General features: G+C 35.8%; 1 long non-coding RNA gene across 1 annotated transcript in view; it reads right to left on the bottom strand.

Annotated features, from left to right (window-relative positions):
- LOC134761297 (uncharacterized) overlaps positions 1-25,559 on the bottom strand; it is a 420,137-nt gene that overhangs the window by 8,760 nt on the left and 385,818 nt on the right. The window contains exons 9-10 of the long non-coding RNA XR_010139778.1: positions 18,061-18,149; positions 14,433-14,505 (exon numbers count right to left, since the gene is read on the bottom strand). This is a non-coding gene — a long non-coding RNA (uncharacterized LOC134761297). The remainder of the gene's footprint in view (positions 1-14,432; positions 14,506-18,060; positions 18,150-25,559) is intronic.

Raw genomic sequence — 25,559 nt, 5'->3', positions numbered from 1 at the left:
GTTTTAATCGTGATAAAATATGCATAACATAACATTTACTTTTTGAACCCTTTTTAAGTGTACCATTAAGTGGCATTAAGTACATTCACATTGTTGTGCAATCATCACCACCACTGAACTATTTTCATCTTGCCCAACAGAAACTCTGTACACACTAAACAATAATTTCCTATTCACCCCTTCCTCTAGGCCTTGGCAACCACCATCTACTTTCTGTTGCTATGAATTTGATTTCTAGGTACCTCATATAAGTGGAATCATAGAGTATTTTTCTCCTTTCATGATGGGCTTATTTCACTTTGCATAATGTCAAGTTTTATCCATGTTGTGGCATGTGTCAGAATTTTCTTCCTTTTCAAGGCTGAGTAATATTCCATTGTGTGTACAAACCACATTTGGTATATTCATTCAACCTTCAGTGGACACTTAGGTTGCTTCCACCTTTTTGCTGTTGTGAAAAATGCTGCTATGAATATTGATGTAGAGTATCTCTTTAAATTCCTGCTTTTATTTCATTTAGGTATATGTCCAGAAATGAAATTGCTGGATCATATACAATCATTTTACTTGGTTATATAATTCCATATTATAATTAATGAAGTAATCATCCCATTCCTTTGGTATCAAAGAGAAAAGGGGACAGTAGGAAATATTCCTAAAGAATCTTTCTTCTTCTTCGTTGCCAGAAACAGAGAAAAATTGTTTTTTCTGATTTTTCAGAGGACATCAGAATAATTCAATGGAAGCTACATAGAAAAAGAGAGAAATGAAACCATTTGGCACTGGCATTGCAGATACACCCAGAACCTATAATGATGAAAATCCTATTTAAATTATCATTTTTCTATATTTATAAGAAAATTATATAAGGATTCCAGCCTGGGACACCTTTGGTCCCTATTCAGAAATGAAGCTGTTACACAGAAGGTGTTTCTTATTATTCCCACATGTAAAGGCCTAGGTTCTGTGGTATTTAGGCATAGGAAAAATCTCTATGATAAACTCCTAAGCAAGATGAGAAGACATCACAGAGGACAGACCTACTCATATAAAAAAGTAAGTGTAATGTCATAAGTATTTTTAAGTAAAGAAAAATATATGAATTTTGTTGAATTGCTGTAACATTTTACGTTACAATGAAGAATATGTTGTAAGGAAGTACCCTCACATCCTGGCTGAGGATGACCAGGAAACTGATGGCGAAGATGGGTAAATTATATGAAGAATGGTAGAGAAAAGGAGAACAGAATAAAGAGATAAAGGAACTGTGAAAAGATCAAAGATGAAAAGTGATAGAGCAAATTGAAGACAGAAGATAAAAAATTAAAAGTTTTGGAATATACGTATTAGACTTCTGCCAGAAGATCCGAAAATAGGCATGGCCAAGCAAAGGGAAGACAGATCAGGGACATTGCCACTTGGTGACAGAATGAGTCATGGAATCACCTTTTGTTACTGTGTTGATTCAGAGACCAAACAGAAGAACTTACTTGGACTAATGGCAACTGATAGCAAACATCAGCAAATCTTATTATTTTACATAACTAAGCCTGTGCCATCACGTATTTTGGCAGCTGTAGGATTGTTTCTAGACTGTATTCAGCTAACTAGATGTAACCTTTTGTAGATATCATGGAAGCAAAGAAGGTATGCGTATTAGGTCATTCTTGCATTGCTATAAAGAAATGCCTGTGGCTGGGTAATTTATAAAGAAAAGAGATTTAACTGGCTCATGGTTTTGCAGCCTTTACAGGAAGTATGGTGCTGGCATCTGCTTGGCTTCTAGCAAGGTCTAAGGTAGCTTACAGTCATGGCAGAAGGCACAGCAGGGGGCCCGCACATCACATGGCGAAAGCAGGAACAAGTGAGAGAAAGAGTGAAGGGGGAGGTGCCACACACTTCTAACAACTAGATCTTCCAAGAACCCACGCACTATCACGAAAATAGGACCAAGCCATGAGGTATCCTCTCCCATGACCCAAACACCTCCCACCCAGCCCCACTTCCAGCACTGGGGATGACAATTCAACATGGGATTTGGGAGGGACAAATATCCAAACTATATCAGTTTGTGTGTCATTTTTAAAAGAAAAAGTTTAAGTCTTCTTAACCAGACCACAAACTCCCCAAAGACTGGGAACCTTTATACAATTAAAGAAATTATGGGGCTCTGGGCCATGCAGCAACACCTACATCAGAGATGACTTGAGTATACTCTAGACTGAAACGGAGGATCCAGGTTGGGAAATTTACGTGTATATTGGGATTTGAGCACATCCTGATGCAGTCACCCTAGCAATGCGATGAGGTCTTATCTTTCCCTGTAGCTCACATTGAGATATTTTCCAGGCTAGCCCATCGCTTGGGTGTTCCTGTTCATGGTCCATTGCGCCCTGACCACATCATTACTGTCATATGTTGCTTAGCCACAGGAATATGTTGTAAGAAATATGTCATTCAGTGATTTTGTTCTTGTGTGAACATCATAGAGTGTACTTACAAAAATCTGATGGTACAGCCTACTACCCACCTAGGCTATATGGTATAGCCTATTGCTCCTAGGCTACAAACCTGTACGGCATGTTGCTGTACTGAACACTGTAGGCAATTGTAACATAATGGCAAGCATTTGTGTGTCTAAACATATCTAAGCATAGAAAAGGTTATGTGCAACGTTATGATGTTATGATGCCTACACCATCAATAGGTGATAGGAATTTTTCAGCTCCATTATAATCTTAAGAAACCACCATCATATATGTGGTCCATCATTAACTTAAACACTAGATTGCAGCACCTACTATATTCATGCCACTCTCGTCTTCTCAAATTGGATCCTTGCAGGCAAACAATTGCTACTTTTCTCTATTCCTGTACCACTTCTCTCTTTTTGTCATCATAAACTAACCTACTATTCTTAAAAGCCTAAGTCCAATACCCCCACACATGCCTAAATTTGTCAGAAAACTTGCATTTTTTAGTTTTTATTTTTTAGTAGAAATCTAATATTGCTACCTGTGAAATAAGATTGAAAAGCAGCCCAATGAAAGAGAGTGAAAATTCTTAACAGATCTCTACTAAAAATAAAAGGATAGAAAATGAAAAGACATTTGAAAATATAGACATGAAAAACCTAGGTTGCCCTCATAACTAAACAATAATACAAGAAAGCAGTTAGTGCTCCATAACAGTGGTTGCCATTGTGCCATCCTTAGATTTGCAGGATATACTTCATCCTCTTTTCTACTTGGCCTGAAAGATGCTATTTATTAAAACAAAGGGGAAAAAAGAATAAAATCTGCAGAGAAAAATAATCTTCCAGAAATCAAGGCCTACTAAAATGATAGGGCTGGTAAAACACATGCAAACGTCTTAGCTTTACTGCTGGTCAAGTCTGTAAACAAAACTTTTATGAAACTGGAAAGAAAGTTCAAAGACTTAAGCCACTAACGGGATGTGAGTTCTTGGCATGTGCTTCTTCAAAGTGGTGAGTCTTGTGTAGACACAGCCACTGAGGGATGCTCTCTATTGCCTCTCTGATCATTACCTGGTGATGTTACAATGACCACAAATGACCTCTTGGCTTCTTCACACCAAATTTCCATCTCATCACTATTTCCAGTTCATGTAACAAGCAGATCCCTCTCCTTATCAAAACTCAAGACACTTCTACCCCATTTCTGACAGCTCAGCTACAGCACTGCAGCTGAATATTTAGCATTCAGCATTATATCTGAGTATTCAGAGATTTAAGAAATGTTTGCGGAATACCTCCTATGTAGCAGGCAGTGTGCTAGGTACTAGGGTGAGCAAAATGAATAAACAAGCAATTATAAATAGAATAATAAAGGAAAAAGAGACATTACACAAAGAGAACCACATTAACCACCACTGAGGCAGAGGTGAATGCCCTTTAAGTATGGGGATTGACTTGATCAGAAAGTCAGGGGAGGTCTCCCGCCCATTGACTATTGAGTAGAGATCCAGAATAGATGGTGAGGAGAACAAGGATGGTACATGGTAAGAATTTAGGGTACAGAGGTGACATTTTGGCAGAAAAAAATTATTATACGCACAAAGTCCTGTGGCTGAAAAAGGCATGACTTCCCCATGGGCTTCCAAAAAACGTTAGTACAGCTGGAGGCCAGAGAGCAATCCAGGAGGCAACTAAGGAGGAATTTGAGGCTTGGGAGATGTGCAGAACTTACACAAGTCAGAATTGTGTCAAACATGTTAAGGATTTTCATCTTTCCCTTGAGCCTACTAGAAGGCCTTGGAAATGCCAGTGAGGGAATTGTATAATGAAGTACCTATAGAGACAGGGTCTCTATAGGTGAAGTGATGGACAATTGAGATCGCATGCTACACTTAAGATGACTTGAGAAATCTGTAAAATGTATTGGAGACTAGTAAACTAAGGTCCAGAAAAACGACAACTTGAAATAAGAAAATCTGAGTTCAAATCCTCTCCTTCTAGTTTCTAGTACTTTGACCTTGGGATAATTCATTAACTTCTCTTACTCATTACTTCAGCTTCCTCACCTGCCCTTGTAGCTGTGAGTTTCCAACAAGATCATCTATTTGATAGCAGCTTGCAGGCAATAATACTTTTGGAATGTAAAGTAGCAATGATTGCTGTAAACATTATAGCAATAGTTGTTGTAGTAGCAGTCATATTAAAAACTTCTATGAGACAGTATCTTCTGTGATAACAAACAACCCCCAAATCTCAGAGCTAAGGATGACGAGCAGTTTTTTCCACCTCCTGTTGAATGAGGACTACTGCTGGCTGCGGCTCTGCTGCAGACTGCGGGTTGGCAGAGCCTGCTCCCTGAGTCTTCTCATCCCAGGATCCATGCTAAAGCAGCAGCATCCACCTTGTACACGCTGCTCTCATGGCAGGGGCCACAAGGAAAAGAACTGCTCAGATGTGGCATATCTCTTGGTTTAAGCAGGTCACAACACCAAGCCTGAAATCAACAGTGTAAGAATGCGTTGTCTTCTCAGGGGTAAGGAGTGAGCAAATAATTTAGAACAATAATACAATCTACCATAAATATTTGTGTGTAAGTATGTCTGAAACTTCCTTAAACTAAGAAAAAAAAGAGTAGACATTCCATATTGTAATCATTCTGATTAGGGGAGATAATTATGTTGCAAAGACTCACCATCTGTATAATTTTTGCTTGACTTACAACAAAAAATTTTAAGAGTGAAATTTATTTTAACTATTAGATGCATTCTTAATCTTTCATAAATTAAATCATAGAAGAAATGATTTTTAAATAAATCATCCTATACTCTTTTGTAAAGCAAATAAACTTCCAAAGTGAAAATAATCACCCCAATCTATCACTTTGATATATTGCTTATGAATCCAAAAGATACATGCAGTATGCTTTCAAAAAATACTAACAAAACCAGGTAGAATATCATCAGGCCTGCTAACTGCCAGGAAACTCAGTACAATAAGGGCGACTGATAGGATTGCACTAGCAATACACTGAACAAGGGGAAAATATGAGGTGATCCTCTGCTCACCAAGCCAGAAGCCCTGGTGCAAGGCTATGTCTGCTCAGAGGAAGGGGCAACATGCTCCAACGTGCACAAATGTGTCATTTAGTCCTAGATGAAGTTTCATCACATTTATAAGGTTTCTCTCCTACATGAACTCTCCGATATCTGTGAATGCCTAATGTTTAGGAATTTTGTACATTGAATATTTGTAGCAGTTTTCCTCATGAGCTATCTCTGACTGTTATCTTATGATTTTTAATTGTAAAGTCTCCTAAATTTGCAAAGACCAAAATATTTCTCTTTCTCAGTACCTCTCACATGGGGATTTCAAAAATAAAAATAAAAACTGCTCTGGACTGAAAAGCTTCTATGTACTGTTTCTCCCCACACTGGGAAAATCTGCCTACACAATCCTCTTCCCTTAAGACTGAGATTCATTTGAGATTTTTGGGGTTTGATATATTCCTATTTTTAGTGGGATCTGACTCCTTGAGAATGAATGCCACAATGGACTTTTCCCTCAGAGAACTATCTTGAGTACCTACAATTCCCAGGGCCTGTGTACTCATAAAATCTTGGTATTTTAAATTCTGGGCCTCCTCCTCAAAGTTATACAAAGTTTCACATCTAGAAGTCTGTGTGAAGTGTTCCTATCCTCAATGGTGTGACTACCCCGATGGTCTAGGTCTCAGGACCATCATAAATGTTTCATGTAGCTCTCTATTAAATATCTGAAAGGCCAGTCCTTTCCAGTATGAAAGTTCATCTCCTAAATGGGAGATCACCTTCCAATGGTGATCCAATGGTCTCTCCCCAAACTACTGCGTAACGCTTCTTATTAGAAGTATTTGAGCAGTTCAGGGCTTCCAGGGAGGTGAACAAGAACACATCCACATACTGGGAGAGTGGCGCACACCAACTCCACAGGGACAGACGCCCCCATGCTCAGGACTTTTCCAGACCTCACCCTATGTATTGCTTTATCTGGCTGTTCATCCTTTACAATAAACTGTTCAATGCAAAAGTCAACAACTCTCTATTGACTGGAGCAGGCTACCCTCAGATTCTGAGGCCTAGTGTAAAGCTTACATTGTCTGCTTTGGTAGACAGGAAGAGCATTGATACTGGAGGCCACAAATTGGTGCTTGCCCTAGAAGCAGAGACTTAATCCAGCTGAAAGTAGCCTCTGAGAATGGATATCAGAAGATTTGGCCTTAATATATTTCCATTGTGACCAGCAGGCTTTTGCCCCCCTAAGAAGGTGTTCAAAACAAAAGATGACTCAAACAAGAGCTGTTTTTTAAATATTGACAGTTACTCATTAGCTGGTTTTTAGTTGAATTGGTTATCTATCTAGTTACCAGTGCTGCAATTGTGTAGTCACCCATACATTATTTAAATGTATTTAACTGTTAAATGTGCTATCCACCAGTTATAAAATAAACCCTTACGAAAACTGCACAATTGTGTACATGTTTGTTTTTATGTTCCTTTAAGCATTGAATATTGCCATTGAATGAGATTAATCAGTCCATGTTTTAAGTTGAAGTTAAAATTTTTTTGTTAAATTCAACCATCATTATAATTACTTTTTGTATTCCGGAACATGACAAATTATGAATAAAACAAATGTACATCTTGGAAAAAAAATATTTGAGTTTCTCTAGAGCTCTCCACTCCCCCAGAAGTACAATATGCTAAACTCTGAGAATTCAACTACCATTAAGAAAGGGAGCACCCAAAAAGAAGAGAAAACCTAAGACATATAGTGATTAAAGCAAAAGAAATTATGGCAGATTAATCTTCTGGTACTGTGGAATTGAATATCATAGCCACTTTTAGAATCCTTTTATATCTTTCGTTTTGCCAAAGATATGATCCCTTAAGAGAACATGCTTTTACATATAGATATGCTGCAATAATAAGAAATATCTTTATGTCTCTTCCTTGTGAAGATACCACCTAAGATAACACTAATTCCTGATATATCTGTATAATGGTCCTCTTTGAAATAAATTTTTCTTGATCGATAAGCCATTAGAGAAGATAATATGCTACTCCATTAAGTAAAATTATATATGATGTTTGTTGAGTTTTAAAATAAATATTAAATATGTTTACTTATGGATGAGATATTACATATTAACTACACTATAACAAATATGGAGTTGATAGTTCTAGTGTATTTAGACAAGATATTCTATAAAATTAGTCAAGGTAAATACATTAAAGATACATAGAGCATTTTTTTTTTTTTTTAAGTTCTGGAGTACATGTGCTGAACGTGCAGGTTTGTTACATAGGTATACATGTGCCATGGTGGTTTGCTGCACCTATCAACCTGTCATCTAGGTAAGCTCACCACTCTTTCTTTTTCTTTTTTTCTTTTTTTGTTTTGAGACGAAGTTTTGCTCTTGTTGCCCAGGCTGAAGTGCAATGGCACACTCTCGGCTGACTGCAACCTCTGCCTCCTGGGTTCAAGTGATTCTCCTGCCTCAGCATCCCAAGTAGCTGGGATTATAGGCATGCGCCACCATGCCTGGCTAATTTTGTATTTTTAGTAGAGATGGGGTTTCTCCGTGTTGGTCAGGCTGCTCTTGAACTCCCGACCACAGGTGATCCGCCCGCCTCGGCCTCCCAAAGTGCTGGGATTATAGGTGTAAGCCACCACATCCGACCCCTGCCCTTTGTTTTAAGAGCACAGGCAGGTCTCTCACTCTAGTGTAGTGAACTTAATGAGAGCCTAGAGTGAATGAAACGGTGATGCCCCTCTTGATGTGGAGTTACGTGGTAGATATCATGCAGCCAGTTTTCTCACTCATGGATGAATTTTCATGACATTCTCTATTGAGTTGTATGGATCTAATAGAAAAATCTATGGGTCTTAAGGCTAAATATTTTTTCATTGCCCCTCTCATGTTTTCTGCTGGTTTTACAAAAATACCCTGACAATTTTCAGATAAAAGCTTTTTAACAAATTCAAAATGTCATTATCTCTGATACTTGTACGATCAACTTAAACCCAGAATAGAGCCTACAACTTAACATCTCAGCAAAAGAGAACAGGTGAAAAAAGAAAGCAAAACTGTAGAACAAAAAGATGTAAAAAAAAAAAAAAAAAAAAAAAAGAAGAGAGACAAATAAGGCACAGAACTGTATTAGAAAAACACTTTCTACTTTAATCACACAATGGTGTCCAGCCTTGCCTTCTCGACTCCCTGCTTTTCCTATTTCTTCCTTGTTAGTAAAAGTCACTCCATTGACCAACAAAATTACCACACAGTGACCACCTCTGGTGCATGTTGAATACTTGATTTAGGACTATTACACTTGTCCCAAAGAGCTCAAAGCAGATTTAAATTTCCATAAATCTATTTGCTAGACATGTAGGTAAAAAACTTATTTGAGCAACACAGGTAGTTTTTATTTAAGTTGGCCTTTAGTGTTCTTTTTTAATACTTTTCATTACAAAAGCCATAAAACCAGCAAGTTAGAACAATTCCACTCAATAAAAAGAAAGTCAAATTTGATATTCCAATGTTAATGCCTAAACCACAACAATTTTAAAATTTCCCAAATCATGAGTGATTGGGTGCATTCACTTATTATGAGATCCAGTTAACCTTCTGAGGCTTAGGGGCAAATGACCTTGCTAGAATATATCAGGAAAGGGAATTGCAAAAATTGCACTGCTTGCGCCTGTGGTCCTTTAATAACTTACGAGCAAGCTGATTTTTCAGACATTAGTGCAAAATGTATATTCCATCTTTTCAATGAAATCCTGATCTTTTCCCTGATATACATTTCAACTCCATTACCACCTTGAGACAGAGATACAAGATGCTCATTTTATGATATTGCAGTGTGGCAAGGGTAACTATACTGCAGGTTAAGGCACTCAAAGAAGTGATAAACAGGACAGGAAGCTCAAAAAAACCTCTGAGCTAGTTTTCAGGATGAAGGAGCCCCTTTTAGAGAGGACTGTCTCCATTCTGGAGACATAGATTGGAACATTCATTTTACGTAAAACTATTTGTAATATAAAACATGGTCTGACTAAGCCACAGTATTGTGTCTGCTGGAATGTGAGCTATTATATACTTGGTAATATTTAAACACAAACACAAGAATAACTTACCAAGTTTCCTGTTCTATATGCTTAATAAGCTTTAGATGCTTTATTTTGAAAGTTAGGCAAATTAGAGTTTTTAAAAATATGAATTCAGTAAACTCAGCAGCACAAGTTAGTACACTATTGATTAAAAATATATATATAACAATTAATACAACTCAGTGTACACAGCACATGTTCTTCCATAATCCGACCCTGCCTAGCACTGTAAACTTCATCCCAGGCTTCACTTCCAGCCAGCTTAGTTCAGTCCACTCTGCCTCCCCACCACACTTCCCATCCCAAGTTGTTCCAGCCCGGCATAACTGCATCAATTGCAGCTTCAGGAACTCTCTTTCTAAACTCTCTTTCATGCTGAAATCCATATAAACTGATTCCTTCATCTCTAATCCCTCACGTCCCCTCCATTCTACAGATTTATTCCCACAATCTTTCCTTTGGCTAATTCTTCTTTATCTCTCCAAAATATACACAGGACCCCAAACTGCCAAGAATGCATGTGGCAATACAGTAAACATGTTTTTAGCCTCGAATGGCACTCTTTTATTCTGCTTTACTTTACAGGTTTTGGCTTTGCACAGATCTTTATTTGAGTAAATTAACAAATAAATGATCTTACCCACTGGTAGGAAAATTCATTAAACTCCCAAGATCCCTTCTAGTACATTTTATTTCACAGTACATATTCTACGTTGAGTATCATGTTGATATTCTAGTATCCAATTTTACCATCTAGGTTATGTTTCATTTCCAATTAATTCTCTAATTTCCTGGCTTGTGGTATATTTGACTTGTTGCTTAAGCAAACAATAATGAAAGTCACCATCCTCCTACAACATAATATTGATACAATCATATTAATCAAAATTCTGAAAGAAACTATAATTTAAAAATCATGTATATCTTCATGCTTTTGTTTTCAATAAGTTGACAAATTTAAGAAAGCACTAGAAAATGATAAGCAAAAAAAATTATAAAAAATATGAGTCTTTTATTCTGACTTTATCCTTACAATGCTTGTTATCTAATAGCAATATTAAATATATTATTGTTCTTTTATATTAGGTTTGCTAACAACAATAATACATTTTTCCTCACTAAAAAAAAAAATACGCTTCTGGTTTAAATGCCATCCTTAGGAGTACAAGCTTGAAAGCTGTGCTACCAGTAGTGTATTTTAAATGTAAGAGAGCAAATATTGTTTGTGTCAACCTCAAAGAAAAGAATGTACTCATTATGTTCAAAACTTTAACTTACTACAATAATGACACTGGTTTCAAAAAACTGAACTTTTTAATAACCAATAACCTTTTTTCACACAAACTTTTTACACCTCTAAGCATGCTATAATTTCTAAGCACTATTCCTCTTCGCTTCAATTATGTGTTCCCATGCTAAAAAGCAAAATAACAAAGTTTAAAAAAAAGAAAAAAACAAAAAGGAAAGGGCCTTTTCCTCACTGCCAGGACCCAAGCTTATCTCAGCAGCCTCCTATTTTTAACCAGATTGCAAATGGTATCCGTGATCAAAGGCCCGGAGCCCTGGAGGAACTTAGGCAAACAGCACGCAGCAGAATGCTTCCTGATGATCTGTAAGCAGGAAAGGACTTTTGACATGAAAGACAGCTTAAACAGCACAAGAATAGCAATAAACCAGCTGTAAAATGGTTGCCCTTGAACGAAAGCAAATTGTTCCAAATAATTTTTCCCTTTTTTGCAGCCTCTGGATGTCCCGCTGGGGCATTTAAACAGCCACATGCTCAGTGTACAAAAGCTTCTCTAAGTGGGAAAATACAGTGTACTAATGTGTTTAGAATAAGGACCCAACACATCCAAAGTTCAGATTTGATGCTTCCTTTTCCTTTTGTTGGAGAATGAGTTCATTAATGCCAGGCTTGTTTTGGATACTAACTAAGCTTCCAGTCAGTAATGTTGAAGGGTAATTTATTGGCTTAGAAATACTCAATTAACCATTGAAGTGGTTGTTAATTTAAAAAGTAAACGGATTGTTGAGCCTTTACATAGGACTGTTCATGCAACTGGAATGTATATTTACCTAAAGATTAAGAAGTACAATGCCTACTTTGTTATTTTCTATTAAACAACTTATACTATAGAAATGCCACGAATACTATGAAGTTTATATACATCTTCCCCACTGTAACTCATGAGAATAACATAATACTTAATGTTTACATAATTACAAGACACTTCTATATGTGTGGTTTTATTTAATTCACACAAAAGCTCTTAAATCTAGTGTTACCCAACACCATCCTTTGAATAAATACATAAGATACAATGTTCTCTCTCAATGATATTTATTCTAATCAATTATATTAATTCTATATTTAAAATAATAGATTAAAAGGAAATCTTTTACTACTGCATTATTTACAAAATCATTGTAAATATATTGAGTAATTTAGAAACCAATATGCTTATATTAAGAAGTATATTTTATTCCACAAAAGAAAAATACCTTTAAATAATTTGGCAATTCACTAATAAATGTTAGGCAGAGAGATTTATTTAAAAATCAGACAATTGAAAAACCTTTAGAGTTACTTAGATACACATATGCATTGCTTAATAGAAATGTGCTCCTTTAATATTAAATTTAAATAAAATATTTATTAATCAAAGCATACAAAATACATTTAGGGTTATTTAAACTACATAATCAATAGACTATGATACCAAGATCTTATTTTCCTATAACAAATTATCATTCTAATTTTATTGACTAAGTCTGTGTTTCCTAATTTGCCTAAAATGTATAAATTCACTCACAACTTTGTGGTCTCAATTAGAATAAACATCCCAACAAAACCATGTATAACCATTGTATAACCAGGGAAGCAAACTCTGCCTAAATCCCAAAAATCACTTTGAAAAATTATTGTTTTAAATGCAAACAAGAATAGAAAAGGGAAATTTTCTAAAGTAATCCTCAACTTAACAATAGTTGTGTTTGGAAGCACCTAACTAGAGACTTCTGATGAGGTCAATTATTATGTATTAAATTTCTAAGTGCTTTTCTGTGAAAGTAATCAAGTTATCAAAACGAATTCCTCTTTGAATCATAGAAAAGTGGTACTCTCCTGATCAATATTTATTTATATAATGTCATGCAAACCTATAACATTTACTAGTAAGAATACAGTACATATTAAAATCAAATCCCTTTTCCCCCACAGATTTATTTCGTGTTATACTTTGTTTTACTTTTATCATAATGAATATGGTCACAACGAGTATACAAAGCCTTTCTGTGCTTGGTCAGGGAACCAGCTAAAGTACTGGCTCAATGGTTCTGATTTTAAACCATGTTTTACTTAAGACTAATTTTTCATCAGTGTTAGAGGTTAATAACACTGTTATTTCCTCTATTACCTGGATTTAATAAAAGCAGTGGGGCATAACATTCTGTAAAGCCAGGCAATAAGAGGAAATAACACAAATGTTAACCTCTAACATAAATGTAATGGTAATTGCTCCAGTCTAGTTTTAAAATTGATGCCTTTGGTAGTCTCCCACATGGCCAAAAAAAAGCTCTCTCCTCAGTGTCCTAGCAACTACCAAGATCCAAGGTCAAGGGCAAATTATGCCATCAATTTGTATGCTTAACAACATTTGTGCACCATATCATCCTTAAATACAGAAGCACATTGTATTAGGAATAAAACACGACAATAAAGCAGTGAAGCTGCAATTATAAATCAGCTAAAGTGAAAGTACATGTTGAAAATGTTAACGAAGATTGTCGCAATACAGAAAAGTTGATTCACCTTCTTACATGTAAAATATAAAATCAAGTTACACAATAAGGTAGATAAATCTCCTAATTAAATACTGAAGAAAGAGAATCATGCAAAACAGCTTCATCTATATCTAAGCAGGATGTATGAAATTTTCACTTTTTCATTTATATCCAATACTTGTAAAAATTCATTGTGGTTATTTTAGATACATATGTAGCGATTATTTATTTCTATTTAATAAGCATATTTTTAATGTTTTGGCAGATAGAATTAACATCTCTTGCATTACATGTCAACTTTGTCTTGCATAGCACCAAGTCATGTCAGCAGCCTCTTTGGAAACTACAGCCAGCAAGTTAAGATTAATTTCTGCTAATTATCTCAGACCCTCAGACCATACTGCTCACACACTAGGAACCAAATTTCCAGATTCAATTTTTGCAAATCTGCTAGGCCCCTCAACATTTGTCGGTGTACCAAACCAAAAATGTTCCAAGCTTTCCTCTTTTCAAATACCACCCTCTTATTACACATTTCAACCATTTATTTCCTATCATCTTTTCATATTCAGTTTACAAAAGCAAAACTGTGCCTTCAAACTATTAATGATCCAGAGTTTGTTAGAATCTTTTCTCAATAATTAAGTTCCTCATGTGCATGGGTCTTGTCACTCATTTCTTATATTCTTTAAAGGTCTTCTAAAATGGGTATTTGGTGGGCACCCAAAACACATTAACTTATTAGTATTCATGCCTCAGTAGAAACAGGAAGGAAAGATCTTTGTTCAATCTGATTTAGCCCAGCCCTACCATATGGCTTTCATCGGGTATCAGAAATCCAACTTTTGACCAGCCTCCTGTCACATAGATTGTGAATGTCAAAACCTAAGCGCTTATCTTGTCTTCTGACAACTATCAAGTAGAAGAGGAACTTCAGTGGTAACTTACTCTTTAAAAAAATAAAAATTAATTTACACAGCAAATATAATCATGATGACAGTGTCATCTAAAAAATACATACCAGCTTTGTCTTTGAAAAGCTCAAAATCTTTATCACCTCATAAAACATGGGAACCAAAAATCTTCAGACAGGCCTAAGGGAAGTTTCAGAAAGAGAAGTTTAATATTTGACTGATGAGAAGGATCGCCAGTGGCCCACAGCCACGAACAAGGTCACTAAAATAGACAGAAAAACCTCCTCAGGTGTGGTCTCTTTGTTGTGTATTTACACTGGCTCCTGTGTTGAAAGGAGGCCTCTATGGTCCTGAAAACTGCCAAAAACCCCCGGCTGAGTGAAGCTATAAATACAGTGTGCGATGATAACCTCTGCTGAACTCCATGTGTCCCAAAATCTGCTAAGACCTTCACTTCAGTCTGCAACAAGGTAGAATAATATTTGAGGTCAATAAATTGGGGACAGGGTGCAGGGAGTGATGAGAGAAGCTCAGGGGTAGAAAAGGAGGCAAGGGAGCACAGTTCCTTGTTTAAGGAAAGTGGTAGGACCGCTTACCACCTATATTATCTAAAGCTCATTACATAATCCCTCAAAGCTCCCTCACTCATACAACTAATATTAAAACTATCTAATGCACAAAGTACATAAAATAATCTAAGCAAAGCAGTGACTGGTACCCAGTAATTATTCTCACGCATTAAATGCATTCTAAAAGCCAAGATTATGATGCAAAATGTAAATCTGAGGTGGACTTTAGTTCCAGAGACTCAAGCTCTTCTGAATCTTTCTAAATCAAATAATTTATTCTTGAATTCTTCATTTGGACAATTATGGATTCATGTGCTCACATTATAAGATATTAATATTATAGACAGCCTCAAAAGACAAAAGTCATACCTGTCACTGCTAAGAAAATGCTACTTTACTTAATAACCTGTCAATAATTACATCTGGAGAAGGAATAAAAAATGACAGTTTCCTCTTAGAAATTATTACTAGAGAGAAATTCAAACTTTTTTGTTACAAATATTCAATTCTTTGTTTGTATTTGACAACAAAATAAAACTAGTTCAAAATTTTAAAAGACAAATAATAGATAGTCTCTATCCCTGAGGAGTTCAGAGTCTAATGTAAAAAATGTATGCATAAATCATAACCGATGAGTGCTATAACAAAGGCGTTTGAAAACTTCTCAAGTACAGAATCTAAGGGATGAGGAGGAATTCATAGTAAGAGTGAAGTATACCCTGGGCCTGAAAGAATGACTTGGACCAGAGTTTAAAAATATTTTTCTTCATTATTGAATGGACATCTTTTTTGTATGCAGATTCTAAGAATATAACCATATATATAGCTGACTGCCCCCCAAAAACAAGCATCACTTGAATGACAGAGGAAAATTTCCCCATACATTACACCATTGCCATGGCTATCTGGGTATCCAAAAGAAATTTCCAAGGGTAAGATTAGTGCCTTGCGGCCTCCACAAAATTTAAAAACTATTTAGAGCAAGAATCATTTCTTATTCAGCTTTCTATTCTTTAGCACATAAAACAAAAATTGTTGTAAACCATATGAAGAATTGGTCTCTTGGTCAGAGACTAGAATTCCCTTAGTTTTGTGGTATGTCCTCTGGGGCCAGAAGTGAATCCTCTCCAATCAGAACTATGTCTGGCTTTTGGAGAACCAATTCTCATTTTAGGAAGACTTCTCCTATGGGATCAAGGTATCCCACCAACAAATTAGGAGCTTTTTAGAGTAGTCCTCACCCTTTGCTGGTCCTTCATTTCTGTAAAATTTATTAATTTTAAGAAACTCAGGACCTTTCCCAAAATTAACATTCATTTTACTAATGCCCTAAGAAGAGAAGTTGATGGTTGATGTCATTATATTATTTAAATTCAGTTAAGTGCTAAATCCAATGTTACATGAACACATTAATCTTTACTACTCAAGCTACAGAAATCAGGAAGCATTGATATATCTCAAGGTGTTATTGAGAAGATCACAGCCAAGAGACAATACCAACTTAGGTGGTCCATAATCAGGGTGTAACTGGGAAATTATCTAACTAAAACAGCATAGGAGGTAATCTCAGAGAAAGTACTTGTATTAGTCCATTTTTGCACTGCTATAAAGAAATGCCTGAGACTGAGTAATTTATAGAGAATAAGGGTTTAATTGACTCATGGTTCCATAGGCTGTACAGGAAGCATGGCTGGAAAGGCCTCAGGAAACTTACAATCACGGCGGAAGGCAAAGAGGAAGCCAACACGTCTCACATGGCAGCAACAGGAGGATAAGGGATGAAGGGGAAGGAGCTACACACTTTTAAGCAATCAGATTTCATGATAACTCACTCACTATCATGAGAATAGCACCAAAGGGGAAATCCACCCCCATGATCCAGTCACCTCCCACCAGGCCCCACGTCCAACACTGGAATTACAATTTGACATGAGATTTGGGTGAGGACACAGACTCAAACCATATCAGTAGTCATCAATGGACTTTGTGCTATGTTTTCAGCATAAGAGCTTGTCTAACCCTGGGAAACTTCCAGTTCAGAAAGATTAAAATCATTCCATGACTCACTCAGTGTTTTAAGCGTTTGGCTACAGGCTTAGAAATCTGCTCGAGGACCTCAAGCCTAAAGCAGTGCATATCTTTAAACAAAGTGAGCAGGATTTTTGCAGCCTGGGACAGTCTGCATCAGAGCCCAGTCTTTCTAAACCTCTATCTTCCAGGCTGGTTGGCAATCAACTAGAACTTAAAGGAAATAGAATAAAGGTACTTAGGGCTCCCTAATTAAGGCTCCTAATAACAGAAATAATTTATAATCATTGCTTTAAAAAGAAATGGGCAATGGGAGACTAAAGATAAAGCAGGACATTACCACAAGTCTTCCATAACCAAAACTTGGATCAGCTCTAGACAGAAGCCTTGGCATATACTAATATTCTGATTTACAAATAGAATTTTACTACAAGGGCCTAAGATCAATTACTCTTACTCTAATGCGTGAAAAATTTATTCATACATAAACATTACTCACAAGCAACATTTGGGAATCAATGACTTACTAGGAAAAATTAGAAAGGATATTTTCCAATGAATTTAGAACTTAAAAGTAAAATTAAGGCCTGACATGGTGGCTCACGCCTGTAATCCCAGCACTCTGGGAGGCCGAGGCAGTGGATCACGAGGTCAAGAGTTCGAGACCAACCTGATCAACATGGGGAAACCCCGTCTCTACTAAAAATACAAAAATTAGCTGGGTGTGGTGGCGCACACCTGTAATCCCAGCTACTCGGGAGGCTGAGGCAGGAGAATCACTTGAACTCAGGAGGCAGAGGTTGCAGTGAGCTGAGATCACACCACCGCACCCAGCCCACGTGACAGAGAGACTCCATCTCAAAAAATTAAAAAAAAAGCAAAATTAATTTTTCTAAGTCCAGGGAGGTTAAACTCTTTATATTTATTATGGGTAGGGAACAGAGATGGTCTTTTATTTTCTACCTTTGATTCATTTGAAAAGCTAAATGTTTAGCAGTAGTTCAGCTGTCATTATAAATACATCTACCCAATAAGACCACGGAAAATTGCTGCTGCCACTGGGTAGGGTCTTCTAAAATGAAATGTAAAGAAAATGGAAAATTAATTCTGATAAATACTGCTAATAAAACAATAGTACCTCATCTTGATGCCACTGTGCTTGGATTTCATTGCTCCCCAGCCAAAGCAGGTAAGCGATCCCAGAGCAAGGACCTCTGTGAGTCAATTCTAGGAACAGAAGAATGCACAGCCACAAAATATTATTGTGATATCTTAAATTTGTATGATTCTTTAAGAAACAAAAATAACCAAAATAAAAAAGTTTTCTTATCAATGATTTCTCATAATCCTCTCAATAACACCATGTAGCAGAGAGATCAATTATTTTACAGACGAGAAATAAAAAGCAGACTTGAATAACTTGTCCAAAGTTCCAAGACCTAATAAATAAAAGTTTTAGAACTAAAACTCAATGCCTTCCAACATGAGGATGAAGAAATCTTTCTGTTGCAGCAAACTGCATTCATTTTGTCCATATTCTTAAGTCCATTAGCAAGTGAACTGTTTTGTCTTCTCCTTGCAATGTTTCATGGAATTCCTCTATTGTTCAATACAAATTTATTAAAAAGTTGGTTAAAACAAAATATAAAAAACCTGAAAGATTCTTCACCTGCCTTTTTTACATGTGGAAACCAAGGTGACAAAAACAGCCGCAGGCCTTATTTCTGCTACCAGTAGTTGATTATTGGTGTTTTACATCCTTGATGGCCATATTTGATTTTTTTAAGAGACAGAAAATAAACAAAAACTCTATGTGCTGTTTCCTCTGTTTGCAAGAACTGTGACTTTTGACTCTTATAAATCTACTCAAAGCTGAAGTCTGCAGATTGGGTGTTTCAGGAATGTTCAAAATATAGCTTGAGATTTATAGAGCTGCAAACTTTTCTTGGCTTTTCTTGGTCCATCTTATTTGATAAAACTTAACTGGTAAACAAAGTGGCTGCACATCCTCTACAAAACATCCATTAGGTTATCTTGCTTTATACCAAACTAGAGTTTGTTTGCACAAAGAATTAATGAGAGGGGTTACTGAAGGACTTCAGTCTCTTCTTTCATTCCACTCAGACAAATTGTTTGCAATACCAGTTCCAATGAATGCAAATAAAAGTAATTGATATTCTAACATATAACATGCTCTTAGAGAGTCTAGCTCCACTGTTAGAAAAGGATATTTCTTTCAAAAAGTCTTTTGAGGGCTTGATGTTATAGCAGCTGAAATTTCTATTAGTGTTTATTGAAATTATGGTGCTTCAACTAGAACTGAGCTAGAACTAGAAATTTAAAAACGTAATCTCCTTAAGTAGTATTTCAGCCTTGCTATTTAAAATGTGGCCCTACAATGATAACAGCATATCTTTCATCATGAATGCCATCATTGAAATTCAAATTGGTTAGAATTAATATAATACATTTCTGTGTCTAGAAACATTTCAAGTTAAAGAAAAGCCTCTGTAAATCTAACACTTCAGTATATATTTTAAGAATTATCCTTGGACCAGAATATTGACTGGTATTGTATTAAAATAGGGAACTGACATGAAAATCCTATGTCATAAAATGATTTTCTGGTTGTCTCATGGTAAAGTCCTTAAAAGTTGGGGAATTTGAAGAAGAGTTACATGTTTTTCTTCCACACACACACAAAAAAAGCTATTCCAAATTTCTGACCTTTTCTGTGATGAAAAATGCCTGCTTAGCAGTATTTAAACACACACCCATCCTTAATATGTCCCAACGTAAAAGAGGCACTTTTAATAAGAAGTGAGAAAATGATTGTTTTGGAAAATAATTCCTGCTATCAAGACAGGATTTTGAAACCAGATGTTTGGCAATGTTTTCATCATTATGCAACTTTGTTACTGAAAACAATTTTGCTATGTCAATTATAAAACACTCATCTACGTACTTTGAAAATTAAATGTTATATATCTCATAGAAACATATAATATGTTGAATTTGTTAATATCTTAGAAGTTTTGCATCTATGCTTATAATGAAATTGGCCCATAATTTTTTTTCTTGTACTCTCTGTCTGATTTTGGTGAGTTAGCAATCTTCTCTATTCCTCAATTTTTGAAAGAGTACCCAAAATAGATGTTATCTATTTTTTGAGGGTTCGGTAAAACTGGTAAACAAACATATCTCATTTTGTGTCCATTTTGTGGGTAGGCTCTAGACTACCAGCTAAGTGATTATGATGGTTTTAGATTAATTCATGGTTTATTTTTAATTTCTTCTTCTATCAATTTTGGTAGTGTACACTTTTTTAGAAAGTTGGTCAGTTCACCCTGGTATTTGTATAAAGGTCCCTTATGGAACTTGACATTGAGTTTTAATATCTCTGTTCTACATACAGTCACGTTGGGGTTTTAAAAATTTATATTTTTTATTGCCTTCTTTTTTCTTGACCAGTTTTGTCAGATAAATGTCTTCATTAAAACAAAAATAGGTTTTAACTGGGCACAGTGGCTCATGCCTGTAATTCCAACACTTTGGGAGGCCAGGGTGGGAAGATTACTTGAGGCTAGGAGTTGGAGACCAGCCTGGGCAACATAGCAAGACCCTGTCTCTATAAAAAAAAAAAAATTAGCCAGGCATGTGGGGATGCCTGTAGTCTCAGCTCCTCAGAAGGCTGAGGCAGGAGGATTGCTTGAGCCCCAGAGTTCGAGACTGTAGTGAGCTATGATGGTGCCCCTGCACTCCAGCCTGGGTGACAGAGGAAGGTCCTGTCTAAAAAAGAAAAACAAAGAAAGAAATAATGAAATTGAAATAAAATAAAATGAAATGAAATAAATGAAATGAAGTGAAATGAAAAAGAGATTTTACATCTACAAGATTTATGTTTCCTTGTTTTAGACTTAATTAATTTTTGTTCCATCTTTACGATTTTCCTCTGCCTACTATCTTGGAGTTTACTTTGCTTTTCTCCTTTTAAGTTTTGGTGTTGACATTTAGAACATTAATTTTAGTGTATCTTCTACACTATTATAATGAACTTAGGATAAAACTCGTGTTTTAAAACTATTTTAATTGCTTTTCACAAGTTTTGATATGTAGAATTTCATTGCTGTTTCATTCTTTCATTTTGATTTCATCACAATGTAGTGATTTAAAGCACAGCATCTGGAATCAAATTATCTGGACTGTGAATCTTAGCTCCATCATTCATTAGATCTGTGATTTAGTTTCCTCATCAGCAAAATAATAACAATAGAAGTAGAACTTACCCCTAGGGTTTTATGAGGTATATGTAATGCACATATCACAGTACATGACCCATAGTAAGCAACTATTGAAATTGGCTGCCATTATCCTCAATGTCATTCTTATAAACATCATCATTATTAAATGCATGGAATATTTTGGAGAGTGTTGCTTTAAAATTCAAAACATATGATTTTGGTGGTCTATTTTAAAATATTGTTATGTAATCTTATTTCCTGTGATCAGACAACATTATATGGCTTCATTGATATTTGTTAAGATGTGTTTTGTGACCTGGTATGTGGTCAAATTTTCTAAAAGTTTCAAGAGTGTGTGAAAAACAATCTCTAACTTGTCTAATTGTTGGATAAAGTATTTTATATATATATATACACATTAGACCAGTATTAATTGTGTTATTCCATTTGTCTGTATATGCAACAAAAGTTGAATGCTTGATCTACCAATACATCACAGAGTTGTGTTGCAACCTGCTACGTAGATTTGTTTCTTTTTTGTTGAACTTATTTCAATTTTGACTCGTGTGTTTGAGGATATGCTTTTAGTTACATACAGATTCAAGACTGCTACATCTTCTTGGAAAATAGATTTATCATCATAAAATAACTTCAGTAAAATTTTTTGGTTTCAAATCAATTTGGCTTAAATTAACATAGTATTTTTCTGATACATTTTCCATTTACTTACTTTTAACCTTTCTATGTCATTGTTTTGTTCTGTTTCCTATAAAAAGTACATACATTTTTTAAAAACAATAAAAATCTCTGTATTTTGATCTGTGTTTAATCAGTTTGCATTTATTGAGATAGTTTTATATATTTGTATTCCTCTCTTCCATTTTGTGTCGCATTGTGCTTTTTATTTTCTTCTTATTTCCTAGCTTCTCATGAATTAATTGAATTATCTTTATTCTGTCTTTTCAATAATGAATGTTCTTTCAGTGAAGATCCTTATTTTTTTTGTTGGTTTTTTTTTAATTTTGGACATATGTATTTAATTATCTACTAAATCATCCAAATGGAAATCTGTTGTAAATGAATGGAAACAAGGGTCATAAATTTAGGAGACAGGCAAGTTTTTTAGGCCAGCATTTTTTGTTTAAACCAGTTTAACTTTAGACATTTACCAAATTGGACCATTTATTGTAATATTCAAAATATAACTTTTTGCCAAAATAAACAAAACAATTTATCAAAATTGGTTTCCAAAAATTTTCCAAATAATTTTTTAACCTGGTTAAAATTTTCTTACATTTCTTTAAATTTCAAAGTATTTTGGCAAACTTAGTCAAAATACTACATCTTTGTTTTAGAGATAATAGTTTATAAAAATTCATGGACCAGAGTAACCTAAATTGATGTTCATAAGAACTCCTTGCTCTTAGCCCTAATGATTTACACCTTCCCTTTAAAATGCATAAGTATCATAAAATTAAGTTGTGATTATCAAAGATATTTTGTATAAAAATTTATGAATTAAACATGTGTGACTTTTTCCCCTTTGTTCTCTCTCACTTTTGCAGCACCTAGATGCAGAATTCATGAAGCCCTAGGGATGGTGAAGCCATGAGATAGAAAGACCTTGGTCCCTGACACTGTGTAGCAGGAGCTGCCCACTGCCTAGGATATCTGACCATCTTTAATATGAGCAAGAAATAAACTTGTATTGTGTTAAGCTACTGAAATTGTGAAGACTAGTTGTTATAGTAGCCAGCATTAACTTAATACAACTCTGTATTTACTTTTAATTCACTCTGATGATCTATGTTCCTTTAATTAATCTATATAAACCACATAGTGACTAATGATATAGTTGAATCAATATCTATCATGTTTTAATTATTCTAATTATTGCATTTGTTCTTTGTGTCTTTTTATTCTCCTCCTTTTCTGCCTTCTCTGGTTCAGTTGACTATATTACGTGGTTGTATTTATCTTCCTCTCTTAGCTTATCAATTATATTTCTTTAAAAATATTTCCAGTAGTTGGCTTAGATTTTCAAGTACACATTTTAAATCAATCTAATTTCACCTTCAAATAACTCTATACTGCTTCATGGGCAATACAAATACCTTATAATAGACTATTCCCTATTCCCATCCCGTATGCATTGCTGTTATTCACTTCACTTACCTATATACTATAACTCCATACTTTGTTACAATTATTGCTCTCAAGAGTTATCTTTTAATGCAATTGAAAATGAGAAAAGTAAAAGATTTAATTTTACTTTGATCCATTACTTCTTCAACACACTTCCTTTCTTCATGTAAACCCTAGTGATACAGACAGGAGGCAGGGAAATACTGGGTAGAAGAGAGTGGTCCCCGGTGAGGCCCACACCCTCAAGCCTCGACCTGCAGCTTAAAGTGAGAGCATGCATTCCTGTTTTCCCAACCTAAAGGTTGCCTTTTCCAAATCCACCCTGGCCTGCCCCAGCCCCCATCCTGTACCCATAAAAACCCCAGGCCCTACCAGCAGAGCAGTGTGGCAGAGAAGGAGAGAAGAGAACCAGCAGCTGGACATCAGAGAGAAGCAGCTTGGCTTCAGAGGGACAGCTTGATGGCAGGACACCCAAATTCCAGAGGAGGACCACCTTCCCACTCCATCCCCTTTCCAGTCCCCCTTCCCACTGAGAGCCACTTTTCATTGGCAATAAAATCCTCCGCATTCACTACACTCCAATTTGTTCATGTGATTTGTGACCTCATTCCTCCTGGATGCCAGACAGGACCTGGGTACAGTGCAAGAGGCCGTCATATTTACCCTCCACTGAGCTGTTTAACACTTAGACATCCACGGTTGGCAAAGCAAAAAGAGCACACTGTAATACACACCCTGTGGGGATCTGGGAGTCACAGGCAACCCCTAGACGCCGCTGTGGGCCACATGGAGTTCTGCTCCTGCCAGTTCCCCACAAGTGCTCATCCTGGCCACTGCACCCACTCACCTACATGTTCCCCCTCCCATGAGGGGTTGAGAGCTACAAGCTGAGTAAATGAGCCACCCCCTTCACAAGTCCCATGAAGGGGTCAAGGGAACAAACTCATTTCACTAGTTTCTGAACTGTATCATTTTTCTTCTTCCTAAAGAACTTCTTTTAACATTTATTTCAGGGCAGATTCGTTGGTGATCGGGTCCCTCAGTTTTTGTCTGGGAAAGTCTTTATTTCTCTTTTACTTCTGAAGAATAATTTCACTGGATATAGAATTCTAGATAGGGGTTGTTTTTCTTCCAAACTTTAAACATTTTCCTCCACTCTCTTCTTACGTGGTTTCTGATGAGAAAACCACTATAATTCTTATCCCTTCTTTATCTACAAATAAGATGTATTATTTTTCCTCTGGCTTCTTTCAAGATTTCTTTGTCTTTGCTTTTCTGTTGCTTGAATATAATATGCTTAGGTATAGTTTCATGGTGTTTTTTGTTGCTGTTTTGTTCAGTTGTTTGTTGTTTGTTTTTTCTCTTTCTTGGTGTTTTCTGGGCTTTCTGGAACTGTGCTGCATGTCTGTGATTAATTTTGGAAAGTTCTCAGCCATTATTATGTCAAATATTTATTTTGCTGTGTTCCCTTTTCTCCTTCTGGTATTCCAATTATGCATAACTTATACTTATTACAGTTGCCCCACAGTTCTTGGGTATTCTGATTTTTTCTCTTCCTTCCTTCCTTCCTCCCTCCCTCCCTCCCTTCTTTCTTTCCTTCCTTCTTTCTTTCTTTCTTTCTTTGTTTCTTTTTCTTTGCCTTTCAGTTTGGAAAGTTCTTGTTGGCCTATCTTCAATCTCACTAGGTTTTTCCTCTGGCATGCCCACTCTACTGATAAATAGAGTCTTCATTTCTGTCTTTGATTTCTAGCACTTCTTTTATTTTTTTTCATTTTTTATTTTTGTTGTGTTTATCTCTCAGATTACATTACCCATCTGTTCTTGCATGTTGCCTATTCTTTCCATTAGGACCTTTAACACGTTAATCATAGTCATCTTAAGTTTCCTGTCTGATAATTCCAACATCTGTGTTATATCAAGGTCTGAGTCTGATTCTTACTTTCTCCCTTCAGACTGTGTTTTTCTTGACTTCTGGCATGCTTTATAAATTTTTAAAACCCAGACATGTTTTATTAATGTTTGCTGTAACTCTAAGTGCCACAGGACTCAAATTTCTCTAGTGTCCTTGTTTTTATCTTCATTGTTGACTTTGGGCTTCCTTAAGACTCTTCTTCAGAGACTCTGCATTTTACAGTTCTTTCCACTGTAATACACTGTTGTTATACTGAACCCCTGTTGGTGTGATGCTAAGCTATGGGGAAAGTCAGGCATTCTATAATTTTACGCATAACTCTGTGTGCTTAGTGATCCT

The sequence above is a fragment of the Pongo abelii genome, chromosome 3 (assembly GCF_028885655.2).
Source record: "Pongo abelii isolate AG06213 chromosome 3, NHGRI_mPonAbe1-v2.0_pri, whole genome shotgun sequence".
NCBI lineage: Eukaryota > Metazoa > Chordata > Mammalia > Primates > Hominidae > Pongo > Pongo abelii.
The sequence above is the reverse complement of the archived record's forward strand: the minus strand, read 5'-3'. Positions and strand labels throughout refer to the sequence as shown.